The sequence below is a fragment of the Megalops cyprinoides genome, chromosome 16 (genome assembly GCF_013368585.1).
Source record: "Megalops cyprinoides isolate fMegCyp1 chromosome 16, fMegCyp1.pri, whole genome shotgun sequence".
NCBI classification, from domain to species: domain Eukaryota; kingdom Metazoa; phylum Chordata; class Actinopteri; order Elopiformes; family Megalopidae; genus Megalops; species Megalops cyprinoides.
In genome coordinates this window covers 28,936,863-28,951,053 of record NC_050598.1, presented here as the reverse complement: position 1 = coordinate 28,951,053, position 14,191 = coordinate 28,936,863, and the positions used below count along the sequence as shown (strand labels likewise).

At 46.2% G+C, this 14,191-nt stretch overlaps 1 protein-coding gene across 21 annotated transcripts in view; it reads right to left on the bottom strand.

Moving 5' to 3' along the window:
- Positions 1-12,848, bottom strand: part of nrxn2b (neurexin 2b) — a 618,578-nt gene extending 605,730 nt beyond the window's left edge. For all 21 annotated transcript variants that reach the window (XM_036547806.1, XM_036547808.1, XM_036547817.1 and 18 more), the window contains exon 1: positions 12,695-12,848. The gene's annotated coding sequence lies outside the window, so the exon portion shown is untranslated. The remainder of the gene's footprint in view (positions 1-12,694) is intronic.
- Between the last annotated feature and the right edge of the window lie 1,343 nt (positions 12,849-14,191).

The following is a 14,191-nucleotide window of genomic DNA, read 5'->3' as shown; positions in this document are numbered from 1 at the left end:
AAGGGACACCCAAAATTTCTACAGTATGCTTCCATAATCAATAGCAAAATGGGCCTGCCATATTAGATTTGTTTGTGCTGGTTTGTTTGCGCCTCAGATGAAAGCTTCCCTGATGATAACCTTGTTAGCGCCATAGTACGCGCATGCATCATACGTCCTGTTTTTTTTTTTGGCAGGATCGTTAAAACGTAATACACAGTAACATGATTAAAATCAATAAATGTTCAAGTAACAAAAATTGAGAGCAGGAAAGTAAATGTTATTTGCCTTGCGTCTTGAGGGATAACTATGCCAAATGCAGCGCGGTACGAGTACAGCAAAAGTCAGGCCGGCTCTGCGCCAAAGAAAATGGATGTGTGTGATTTGGAAGTTCAACAGCTCAATCTCGCAACGCCGCGGACACACACAACTCAATTATCACGGCTGTCAAAACAATAGAACAAAAATAACAGTAACAACGGCAACGTAACCTTACATCACACGCCAGGCCTGGCTGCACTCGGGGTGTACTGTGACGAGGCAACAGACGATAAGCGCGGGATTTGTCCCGGTCCCGGGGACTGTTGACGCACAGCTGTCTGAGAGGACGGGTTTTCAGCTGGCTCTCTCCCTCCTGGCCCCCTCTTCCCATCAGCGATAGACCGCGTGACAGCAAAGACTGCTCCAGCGCGATGTTGCTCTCCGGGGCTCAATGAAGGAGATGCGAGATAACAGCTCCTCAGTTACTGAAGGCAAGCCGTCAGCAGCTGAAAAGCTTCCCACGATCCCTCTCCACATCTGCCGGAGACCCACCTCTCTAGCACATATCTGAATTCTCAACAGCACTTTAATATCTTTCTAACATTTTCCCAGACACTTGTGATACATTAACTGTGTCTTTTACATTAGATATTACATCGTTATATATTTCCTTGGTAAAAAAATATATATATTATATGGATTTTTTTGTTGCACATTATACATTCGTACAGATGGATATTTAATGAATTCATCCATCTCAGTTATTTCATTAAATATCCAGGACCCTGTGGAGGGGTGAGACAGCAAGGCCTTGTGCAAGGCTTGCACCTGCGGCCCTCAGCTCCCAGACTGCACTTTCTAATCAATACCCCGCACTGTATATTCATTTGCACAGAGCCGGGCCCTGCTATTGGCTGGAGAACAGGCCCAGCCAGGACCGCTCTGAGAACTCGGCCTGTGTGATGGAGATCCTGCCTCTGTTACCAGGAGCGTCCCGTGATGCTGTGGAGATGCACAAAGCCTGAACATCGGCAGCCTCCTTTTGCTGATGGAGTTACAATACATTACATTATCGTCAGTTATCAAACAGTCTTATCCACAGCAACTTACATTGGTTACAAAGTTATCCATTAACATAGCTGGATATTTACTGAGGGAATTCTGGCTTAAGTACTTTGCCCCAAGGGTACAGCAGTAGTGCCCCAGCAGGGAATCGAACCAGCAACCTTTCGGTTACACGCTCTGATCCTCACCACTACGCCACACTGCCGCCCACTAGCACACAGCACAGCATGAGAAGCGACAGGGCTTTCATTCGGGTCTGCTGGAGCAGATATTGCATTAATTATGCACTGCACTGAGTGAGTGGACTATTCACATACAACAGCTCACAGAGGAACATGCTTACATCGTATAGATTTGCGCAATGGACACCATTGTCCAGGCGGACTTGCACTGCTTGCTTCTTATCTGTTTATACAGCTGGAGTACCGTGCTAAAGGGCACAAAGGCAGTGCGACAGCTGGCTATTTAACCTATAACCTACAGGTTATACACACGTCAGAGACCTTCTGGGGGAGGGCGGGGGTTAGCCTTGAGGTGGCTGAATATCCAAACAGCAGAGCGACTGCTCATTGCCTTAATATTGTTGGGGAACCCCCAACCCCACCCCCTACCTCTGTCACTGTTTGTAAACCATGCTGAGTCATACGCCAACCTCAATTACAAGCTGCTTCCCAAAAACGTTTCAACACCACAAGAGGCAGGATTCAGCAGACCAGAGCAAGTGCCGCCGTGCGAAAACAACCTTGGGAGGGAGAACTGGAGTGAGGGGGGGGCAGGAACAATTCCTTACTCCCCCCCAACCTCCGCCCATTCTTTCTGTTATCTCTGCTCCATCTTCAGACATGCCATTTTGCCACATCTGCCTTCCTTCCTAGTAGCAGTGAGCGGCCTACTAATCCACAACAACATCACTTCTGTGTCAGGAGGCATTAATCTAGATGTCTGCGGTATCTCCTTTTCGTAAAGATATAAACAAAAACAAAAACAATAGTTGCCTCTCTTTGTCATCCCACATGTAAGGAGGGTGGAAATTCTCCTGCCAACACCAAAACCATCCCCTGCGTGTCCATAGCTGAATGCCTCATCATGCGCGCTCCCTTTAAAAACTCATAGTATAAGCAGCCAGCTCACCAGCAGGTTAAGCCTACTGCATGCCACACGATTCCACCTCCTGTCCAGACATCACTGCAGCTTTCACACTCAACAAAACACTGCAATTCCTTGCGGTGGAACCGTGCGATATGTCACATCCTGAGGATATCGGGGACTTCGCGGTGGACCGCTTCAGACGTCACTTCGACGCAGCGTCGTAAAAACACCTGGGTCCGCATCGATGTGACAGCAAAGGCTTCTGGGGAAGGGGTCACTGCTTCTGTGTCTCAGGGGAAAGGAAGGAGAAGGGACATCTGGCATTTAGGAGGAGGTGAAAAATTAAGGGATACCAAGTTTATAGCAAGAAAATACAGTGAATGATATTTCCACGAAATTGCTATGAATACTGAGACTCTCTTGATACAAAATAAAATCTGTTTCAATCATCCACCAGTTGTAAATTGACGTTATCTGTTATGCCACATGAACAGTAATTTCTGTCTTGATAATACTGTGTTGATAAGGATTATGGTACTGATTTAGAAGCTGAATATCCATGGCAGGTGTTGTGCATAAGGCCTGTGCCCAGGACAGCGGCTTCGGAAGCATCCATAATTAACACCGCATTCTCCCCCTCTTGTATAAGGGTCACAGGCCAGACATTTGCTCTGTGATTCCAAGGGCGGCCATTTTCCTTCCAGGCAAGTGAGCAGGGAGCCGTTAAAAGCCCCTTAACGGAAGCGGAGGCATCAGCACCTGATAGATGTGACAGAGGGGCACTGTATCTCCACATCTGCACCCTCTCAGCGCGCAAGCACATACATGGCAATCCATCACACGCTATAAAAAAAAAAAAAAGAGAGAATGCAGCAAGCTGGGCAGCGGGCCAGGGAGAGGGAGCTGTCCGCGAGGCTGGTGCTGAAACCAGACTCCCCCCCCCAGCAGGGCCGGGCCGGGTGGAGGGAGCTGTCCACAGCCGTGGCGCTGCAAAACGGAGCGCGAGTGGAATGCCGCAGCACAGCGGGGGGATCAGGCGGCCCAGGCGGGCAGCTCGGGAAGCTGTCCACGGACACGCTGTCAGATTAGGGTCACGCCGCAGAGAGAGGGGGGGAGCTGTCCGTCGCCGTGGTGCTGAAACAAGGAACCAGCTCAGCGGAGCAGGGAGCTGTCCAGCAGCGCAGAAGCCTGGGATGCAGCCACAATAAAAAAAGGTCAAATACATTATGCCTGGACGCGGCCTGGCTCCGGCGCGGGTACCAGCCCTGACAAACACCACAGACCGGAGGAGATCAGGGCGCTCTCCATGTGGCCGCTTCCGCGATACGGAGCATGCTGTGTGCCGCAGACACACGTAGCAGAGGGCTGTCCTGTCTAATGAACCAGAGCCGAGGTAAGCCAGAGAGCAGAGGCGTGTTGCGGTTCCCTCTCCTCCTGTTTGTTTTCCGTGTCGAGGCCATGCGGATGCAGGCGGACTTTCCACAGGCAGCTGCGGGGGGGAGGGGGGGGGGGGGGGGGGGGGGGCATCACGCGGGAGGATTTTTCAAAAGCCAGGAATTCTGCGTTACACCACCTTCTCCAGTCACTCTGCAGCTACTGCAAAAAATGGGGCCACGAGCACGCGGAGCCTGAGAGCCATTCCATGGCTGACTCAAAAACATCTACAGAGCTCAACGGCCCTGCGAATCCTCTCCCCAAGGACCAAACTACACGCATGTGTTAAAAGATCAAACATTCTGTTACCACGTACATCGGAGAATACAGACAGTACAAAGTCTACAAACTAACCTCTGCAGTAAGAGAGTAAGCTCTCATCCCGCGCTGAGAGCACAAGGACTGCCGGGTGTTCGGCAAGTAACTAAAGCAAACCTGATTCTTTGAAACAGGCATCCTTTGAGAAAATTGCTTGGCAAGAGCATCCGATCGATAGCCATCCAAATAAGTCTGATGGGTTCAGCTAGACAGACCTTCCTTGAGAACATCTGTATTTATGGAACTCGAGTTCAAAGTGTCTTATTTTTGGCCGGGAGCATTTAACAAAGGAAAGGAATGGAGGGAGGAAGAAAAAGGCAACAGGAGAAAGGGAGAAGGTCTCCGCTGAGGAATGGGAGAGAAGGATAGAGAATGAGAGAGCAGGAAAAGGAGAGACAGAGAGAGAGTAGGAGAAGGACAGAGACAGAGAGCAGGGGAAGGACAGAGAGAAACAGCAACAGAGAACAGAAGAAGGACAGAGAGCAGGAGAAGGAGAAAGAGCAGGAGAAGTAGAAAGAAAGAGAGCAGGAGAATGAGAGAGCAGGAGAAGGAGAAATAGAGCAGGAGAAGGACAGAGATAGCAGGAGAAGGACAGAGAGAGCAGGAGAAGGAGATTGAGAGAGACAGAGAGAGAGAGACTGCACTGGTGGCATCCCGGCGAAGCAGGCTGTCAGAGCGTAAACAGGGTGGTGTGCGGAGATTAAGCGGGGGACCCATCTGTGGAGCCGAGGGCCGGGCGCTCATGCGCGGAGAGCTGCCAGGCTGTGCGGGTAGGGCCGCAGGCTCCGCCTCGCCAGGGTGTTAGTCCGGGGCACCAATCGAGACGGTTCACACAGAGGGGTTCACGCGCCGCGCCGAAGGACAGTCACGACAGTCACGACTGTTCCTTTCACGGCGGCTTCGCCAGGACTCGAAATACGCTCCCATTCACCGGAGCCTCCACATAGCCAGGACTCTCGCCTCACCTTTCCCCCACACCTTAGGGGCCGTCTGTCTTTCAGAGGATACAGGGCCGAACTCTGCTCTCAGAGGTTGAGGGTTCCTGCCTCAGCTGGGACGCTGCAGTTGAACCCTTCAGCAAGGCACTCCATCTCAGTTGCCCCGGTCAAAAGCAAGCCAAGCTATAAATGGGTTACACACACAGTATGCAAACATAGCACATTGCCCCAGATACAGGCGTCTGCTAAACAAATAAGTAACGTAATAATTAGCCGTGACAGACTTGCAGGGAAACCGAGTAAACACCGGGAGATTTTCATACTAGTTTCCATCCACTGCTTGTTGAGCCAGTTGGGAATACCACGATGCTTGGAGAACATGAGGTTTGAGATGTCATTTGACTATTAAAGCGGTATAATTTTATGAATTTCTGATTCTGAATTCCAATTTTCATGAGTCAAGTGTTGTTGAGAACGGATTAACCCAATTACTAGCCACATTGCTTTGAAAATAGGGGGATATGGGAGTGTTTGTCACATGAAGAGGGTCCACTTACACAGGAACATGTGGCAAGTGCCCTTTTCAAAGAAATCCAACACGTCGCCTCTGTTAAGCATGGGAATGCCGACAATGAGATTCATCTGTGCTTCGCAACAGATGTAAAATCATCATGGCACAAATGTAAAAATAAGGGGGGGGGGGGGGTCCACTCGGAATGTGTTTCTCAAAATTGTAAAGCCTCCACCCCACACTTACAACCACCTCCTCCATTCTGCTGTAGATGTTCACATCCAGATCCTTTGCGCTAACATTTTATTTTGAAATAATGCAGCAGCCAGCAAGACCATTTTTCACCCTTGGCCACTCTCTCAACAGCTGGGCAAACATGCAAATACGATTGGGGAGGGCAGAAATGAGGATGCCCACCCTATGCACAGATGTGCTGGGGAACGTTTCCAGGCATCCGGTATGGTTTCTCTAAGCGACAGGTAAAACAGCTAATACTCAGCTGCACGTAGGCTGACGTGTTGCTGTTATTGGTCCAGAATGCAGTGGGGTAAGATTCAGGGGCAAATTCAGAGTGACAGGAAGCCAGGTAGCCACACACCGAGTGTGCTCATCCATCTGTCTCCGCCGAGCTCCCCACTCCTCTCTCCCCTCTCTTTATTTGCAAGTCACTCAGGGCTGCTCATGCGTACTCTTTTCATTTCATCAGGGCAGGAGGCTAGTGATAGGCCGGCGACATGAGTGGGTGGGTGTCACGGCTCTCGGCCCGAGAAATAGAATGCAATAAGAAAAAAACCAGAATGCTGCAATGCAGGTTATGTAGCGATATCCCTCTAATGATAACATTTTTCCAATTCCTACTCTCCAAACACTGCCCGGATCTGGAGCTGCCCACCGAGCAAACCTCACCGTCCTCCCCCATTCAGTATTAAATCTGAAAATAATTATTTGACCTAGTCCATCAAGGTGCTGTCCTTGGGCTCCTCAGTGGAGAGGGAAAGGGGACATGACGTGTCACATGGCCTGCCCCCCCCCGCCTCGACCCCCCCCCCCAGCGCTGGACATCCGTGGGCGAGCCGGCGTATCCATGACAGTCGCAGCTAATGAAAGCACGCTGGCTGCACAAACCCAAAGATCGAGCAGGGAGCCGCACCGTCCCGTTCAAAGTGCCTCCATTGTGCGCCCTCTCTCCTTTCAAGAGCCTGCATTGTGCTCCTCAAATAAGCCTGCCCTTCCTTCCCCGGGCTGGAAAGCAGAGTCTTTTTCACCCACTGCAACAGATCCAGAGGGACGAAGCACTGAGCCCCCCCCCCCCAACTGCCTCCTCCCTTTTTCTTCACAAGTCCGATGATAATCAACTCTCCTTTTCTACCCCTGAATGCAGAAGATAGCTGACTGTGTGCTCAAATTCAATCGCAGTCCTGGCAATTGAGAAAGGTGACGGCAAAGTCGGCCCCCAAAGAGACCTCCTCCTCCTTCAAACTGGATGACCAAGAGGCAGGCGCAGCTGCACACTGCGCTCAGACAGATCCTCCTTTCAGATGCCGAGTCCTTGGCCGACCGTCTAGGTCAAAAAAACAGCTCTGCGACGGCGACATGTTCTGCTGACACATGAACTTGCCTGCCTTGCACTTTTATGTTCTAATACCGTTTCCCCTTAAAATGGTTTTAAAAATGACTAAATGTGACAGTATATTTGCTTAGAAGACATCCCTATGAGCAAAGTTCAACAGCTGTAATACATTTTTACTCACACTTATTCTTGAGCCCATTCTTACAGCTGAATCTCTCTGCTGGAGCAGACGAGGCGAATGGTCTTCCTAAATGGTGCCACACCTCAAAAGTAAACCCCCAACATTAAGACCCAGATTTCCACGATCTGATCACTACACCATATTTTTACCAAAGGAGCAAAATATCTTTCAATTCTTATTTTAATTTATCCGTTTCAGTGGCTTATGTTGAAGTCACCCATTAACCTCACGCGTTGGCAGAAAATGCATATAAATGCATGAAATCCACCTTTCAGATGATGCGAAACAAAAGTGCATTTATTCTTCTTTAGTTTCTTTTGAAATGCACAAAAATTAAACATACTGACAAAATCCCTGTGACACACCGAACGACTATTTCTTCATTTCAAAAACCGGATTCACTGAATAAATTATTTCGCGCATCTTCTAGCGGGAGTCTCCAGTGACATTAACACAAAGGCCGTGAGATGGTGAAGTACTGCGCTCCGTGGTTTTCAGTTGCAAATGAATGAATTTTGGCGTTTAGCAATGACATGTGAAGGTAGAAAACATGGTTCATTGAATAAAGTTGTTGTTAAAGCCCTGCTCATTCTGTAATGCCACATGTGCAACATGTAACATGAGCCAATTGTTGGCCATGTTTCCGGGGGTGCCATCTTTCCATTGGACTCACACATTCTCTGTAAATGTCTTAAGGCACATCCTTGCATCTCAGCTTTGTGTCAAAAGCCTGCCATTTCCCTTACTCTGGCTACACGCACGCACGCATGCACGCACGCACACACAGCCACGACAGAGGACACCTCCCTTTGCACTCCTCTCATCTTAAGCTGCCTCCCTTCTTCCAGGTGTCTCTGCACTAGAATGGGCTCCCGGTTAATGAGGCAGACTGCTCTCCTTAGGGGTGCTGGGGATTACAGGAAGATTACAGGAGGCTTCTGACAGCCGTGAACCTGCAACGAAAGTTCACGTGTGTGTGTCGCCGGTACAACGCACGTCCGCACCCTCTGCGTGAACCCAAGGGCAGGAAAGTGAAACACACCTGACACTCCCAGCCTCAGAGAGAGCTGCCCGATGCTGAAAGGTACTTAACCCACAATGCCTTTTTTTCTCTTATAGGGCATCTGAGTCGCTTTTTATATGATAATTTCAGGGGTGAAAATCAGTCCTGCCACATTATGGTTTAAAAGAAGTGTGTCACTTTGTCTCATAAAATAACATTTTTTTAAGTGAAAACTATGAAAATGAAAAAGTACAGGGGGAAAAGTGATACTTTCCTAATTCTGGAGGGCTTACTGACTGGAAGGACAAAACTGCTGAATCAGACCTTAACCATGAGAGAGAAAAGAGTGGGATCCAGTGAACGCTCTGCGTAGACTAGGCCAACTCATAGTGCGTAATGACAGTGCTTCTTAACTTTGATTAGCGCCTTTAAGCAAATATTACATTTCTTACCTTTTACTTGCCGAACAAAAAAGTATCCTCTGCCTAAATTTGTTAATCAGAGTTAAAGACCAACAAGAAGGCAGTCTGACTGACCCTCTCAAACTGAGAAGAGGGCAAGAGTTAGGATGGTCTTACCCATTAAACAAAAAGAGTCCAAGATCAAACAGTGAAGAGAGAGCATCACCCCCAAAAACAACAGCAGCTCCGACTCCAAAATGACCATTATTCTCAGGCATTCAGCTATCCTCGCAAGGGCAAAGGCATCATATCCCTCCATGTTCTACCTTCACTGACATTCAAATCAAACTCTGAGGCTACAAATAAGCATTCTCTGCAGTACCGTTGCATAACAAATTGGAAAAAAAAAATACTTGCATTGAAAGTGTTCCAAAGGCCACATTCATATGCAGAGCCACATCCGGGCCCTGGCTGCCCAGCCGCAGGAAACAACGCCAAATGACAGACCTTAAAATCTACTTTTGCCGTAACTGCGTGGCACATTTTGAAAAAAGGGTCTGCAACGATTATTCAAATTGGCGTTTCTGCAATTATTACGGTCATCAACGCACAATGGCATTGTTTAAGCACCCTCCATAAAATAAGTTGAATTCAATAAAGCCGGCAGAGTGCTCAGCCCCATAGTTTATCTTCTGTCTCACTTGCTGTTTTTTTTTTTTTAGGTGTTTGCCAGATACGTTTCATTAATTGATATTTATGCAACCACTGTCTGAAAGGAGCTGTTTTTTAAAAAAGAGAGATTACTGAATTACAAAATACATCAATTTCACAAGAATTGTGAGAAAAAACAACCAGAGAGGAAAATTTATGATGAGCAAAAAAAAAAAAATCCAGAATTTAGCTACAAAGCCTCCCTCCTGCAGTATAATTGTAATGGACAGAAAGAGTATGTCTCTTATAAAGCTTTCTCTGCATTTGAATATTATGCAGTAAGTGGCAATTTTCCATTTGCATCAAAAGGAAAAGGAATCATAATAATAAAACTCACATCTCCTAGCAAATCTCTTTCTTGACCCCACTTTGTCAACTACATGTTTTTATGTCTCTTTGCTCTAGTACAGGCACAGTAGGCGAACGCTAAGGGTAAAGGTAGATACAGGTTTTCTGGGCTGACACCAACATCCAGCCTTCAGTCAGGAATGTAATGCCAATACTGACGCAGTGATATCAGATGTTCCGGAAATGTTGTTTCTTATGAAGGCACTGAGAGGAAACCACGCCGTCCCTGATGAGTGCACCCCGTTGTCATCCTCATGGCCCCCCTTAAGGGCCGGAACCGAGCAGGAATCGACCAGTTTGAGTTGGTGAGGAAACTGTCAACAACAAGATGATGCACAGATCTCACAGAGCAAATTAACCCACACAAGGCAATGGGAGTGACATCCAGAGCCGGTCAGAGTGCCGCTGTTTGCTCTGAGCCTCAGCCACGCATACATTCCACTGGACTGGGAAAACAGAGAAGTTCTGCATGTTGTCATACCCCGTGCTATACATAGTACTTCAATCCACCGTTCAGCCTGCAAAAAGACTCCAGCCCTGACCACAGACAGCTAGCAATGACCGATATACAGCATTCAGAACCGTAGACTGAATTGTATTTTTGTTAATGTTGTGGTATTCTCCACTCCTTTTTGCGATATAAACTGTGATATATCCCCCCCCCACACAGTTTTTACCACTAGTCAATGTTCAGTGTCAAGCACGCCAAGATCTAGATACAGACCGTAAGAGGAAACATTACGATCAGCCCGACTTGCTTCACTGTTGAATAACTGATGTGGAATTTAATGCCATCATCGTTAGCACCACTAAATATTCCATTATGTTGCTAGCTTTGCTCTACGCTATGCACATAACCAGCCCTCTGTGTCAGAGTAATGTCTTTTCACTGAAACTGAGCAGTACAAAAACAAAATGTAGCCATTTCTACAGGCACTTAATTCCGCATCTCCACCAACTCACGTGGTCCTCATCTCCCTTTGTCGCGAATGACTTTAACGCAGTAACGCCTAATTCATCCCCAGTTCACGACCGTATCATAATGTCACCAGTTTTACCGTAATTACATAAGCAGTGATAATAAATGTGTTGCAATAATTATGCATAACTCCTCCTTCAGACAATATCGTAAACTTGGAAATGTCCGGCTAAATCTGTTCTACCAAAGACAGTCAGGTGGAGATACCACTACATTTCAAACGATTCGCTCCCCAACTATCATAACGGGTAAACACACGCCTTGTCATTCAGTATGCGGAGGCACTGCAAAAAAATGTTTTGGGGGAGCTCCTAACACTTGATTTTTAATTGTTTTCTTCATTATGCTGGTTAGAAGATGTAGAAACGTCCCGTGCGTTCGATACCTCCAGGCACGGCCCGTTCCACACCTGTTTTTATTTGCATTCTAGAGGGCAGTCGGTTCGATCAGCTCCATCTTCCGACACTTTAACTCCGATTATGTCAGTCAATTGAAGCTCTACTGTGACACCTACAGCCAAGGTGTTTTCAGGAGCAAAGCCTTCAAACCGCCGAGGAAATCGGTGCAGAATTTCCGTCCACCGTACGTTTTAATTTTGAAGGCTTTTAAAGTAGAGACCGTTACGCACCCCAGTGGACTCTAATGCACTGCACAATAGCGGACATTTGTGCTGTATTTTAACACACGTTACCTGGGTAGTTTATACATATTTTTGGGGTTGGACCAAACGTACAATGCGAGCATATTAAATAAAATTGGACTGTTAAAACAAAACGACTGGGCAGCTGTATGTGTCCACAACACTTATGTAAATTTAAATTATGCTTATGTGTTCAAAAATGTTCTGCCTTATAGTGTCAAAATGTGCACATCAAAATGCACGGAGTGTCGTTACATAGAGGTTAACCGTCATTCCAGCCCGTGATATGACAGAAAACATCGATACCAAATACCAAAACCCGGCTGCAAAACACAATTCACGACCTTCTCAGCACATTCAGAAGAAAAGCTAACTTCTCGATTAATTCTACAAATGCTCGTTGTCACCAGACACGAAGACAATAGGAGCAGATAGGCTAACAGTTACACCGTTGTAGGATGGGAGCTTATGAGATGGACAGCCAGACGTAAAACACGAGTACGGCTTTATTTAATTTTTTTAGGTGGCATGAATCGTGATGATGCTTAAAAAACTTGCTCTGATCCGACAATGCGCGTTGAGCAGTGCACGAATGCGCCTTTAATGTGCTGGAGTACAGTGCTAAATAAATCACGTTCCGCAATTTCTGCCAGGGAGGAAACATAACAAATACAGCCGGTGACGATTTTTTACTTACAAACTGTAAACAATACATAACATACACTGCGTCCATACCAGCTGCGGGCACGGGCTTGATCACATTTATTTTGTTCCTTCACACGAGAAAGCGAGTATTTTAAAAGGTACAACCCGAAATGTGCAACAATTTTAAATATAAATAAAACTCTCCGCACAAATTAATTATGCCCGCTTGCCAAACACGCCTTAAAAGGGACTTGACCCTGTCTCCTCTCCATCCCCCTTGCCAACTGACGGATCCACGTAGACACGTTGATGTCCTTTGCATTTTACTTACTGACCGTCTGGGCTCTGTAGCCGAGAAGCACATCACTATCGTTTCACCCTTTTCAAAATTAGACCGCAAAATGCCACAGCTAACTGTAATATAGTTATGAAAATCATATCACAGGACCTTGGAAATTTCTGACAATATATTTAAATAGTACCAATGAGCCCATAAACGTCGCAGTTGGCAGCAAAACATCTATCATCGGACATAACTACTGTAAGATTTGGTATCTCCAAATTCTAACTGCAGTCAAGACATTTGTGGTAACAAGAGAAACATGTTTCAAAGGTACTTACTTGAAAGGGTGTCTTCTTAAATCTCCTGGTTTGGCTGGAGGTGTTATAGTCCTGGATAGGCAGGTTAATTTTTTTGATCCAGTACGCGGAAAACAGAATGCAGTTTTTTTTCCTTCTCCCGCGAGCAGATGCAGACGGTGCTAGCCCTGCCGTTCCACCTGCACCCCTGGAACAGAAGACACAGCATCAGCACCACACGGGAGCCCGCCCCATAAACACGCCCCATTTCACCCATATTGGCTACTTTCACTTGAAAAAGGGAGGGGTTAGTTTGATAACTGTCCAATGCCCATGCACTGACTTGCAAATGCACAGCCCGCTCAATGAGATCGAATGACTGACGGCGTGAAGGGCCAATGAAAACTTCTTAAATTCAACGGTTTCCAAGGAATGTAGGGAGGGACGGACGGAATTAATCTGGTAAATTCTTTTTCTTACTTTTTCATATGAATAACATTTTCCCCTTCAAGTGGCGCATGGCGAATTGTCAGTTCATACTTAAAGGGCGTTCAAAAAGTCGGCAATAGTGATTATCCAGCAGTGTAGTGTATTGTAAGGAGCAAAGATTTATAACCTAAATGTTGCTGGTTCGATTCTCAAGTGGGACATATTTTGTTGTACCCCTGGGAAAGGTACTTAACCCAATTTTTCAGTTAATATCCAGCTATATAAACAGATAATATTTAAAATTGCAAGATAAATATATTGCTCAGGATGAGATTATCTACGATCTATGATGAGATCTACCATTTCAAAGAAATAAATGCTTATCCTATCATTATTGAGGATTTAAGGTTTGGGTTATTTAATGAATAGATACCCTGTCACAATAATAAGAACAATCCTCTCATATACAACCTTCAATAAGAATACTGACCTGCAGTAAGGACTCTCTAGAATGTTTCAGATGTGCATTCTCTTACATTCAATAGATTTTTGCAATACATTCTTATCATGCACAGCTTTGGGTTACAGTTGTGCGTTTGTCAGCGCGCGCATGCATGTGTGTGTGTGTGTGTGTGTGTGTGGGCGGGCTTGTGTGTGTTGGGGGGAGGGGGCGGGGTTGGGGTGGAGTTGGTTAACATGCAAGGTATGTAATACAGTTCTGAGAAAGCAGTTGTTTATTACCATGATTCCAACTGTGCATTATGCACATTTAAAACCAGTTACATCAAGTTATAATATATTGATGGTCTCTCATTCATTTCAGTCTCTAAAAGGCTTTCATGGATTTTTGGACAATTGTGCTCATTAGAACACAGCAAAAGAGCAGCCCTAATATTCTACTTTAATGAAATGTCAATTTTACATACTGTCTAGGCGGTATGGTCACATTTAGCTTAGTTTACAATTTAAATAGCTATTTAATAAATTTAAATAGCACTATTATTAAGCTAGGCCACAAACACACAAAAAATGCAAATGAGAATATTTTAATCAAATAGTTTTGACTATAAAAATACTGACTATTCCCATATTTAAAATGATCACAACCTT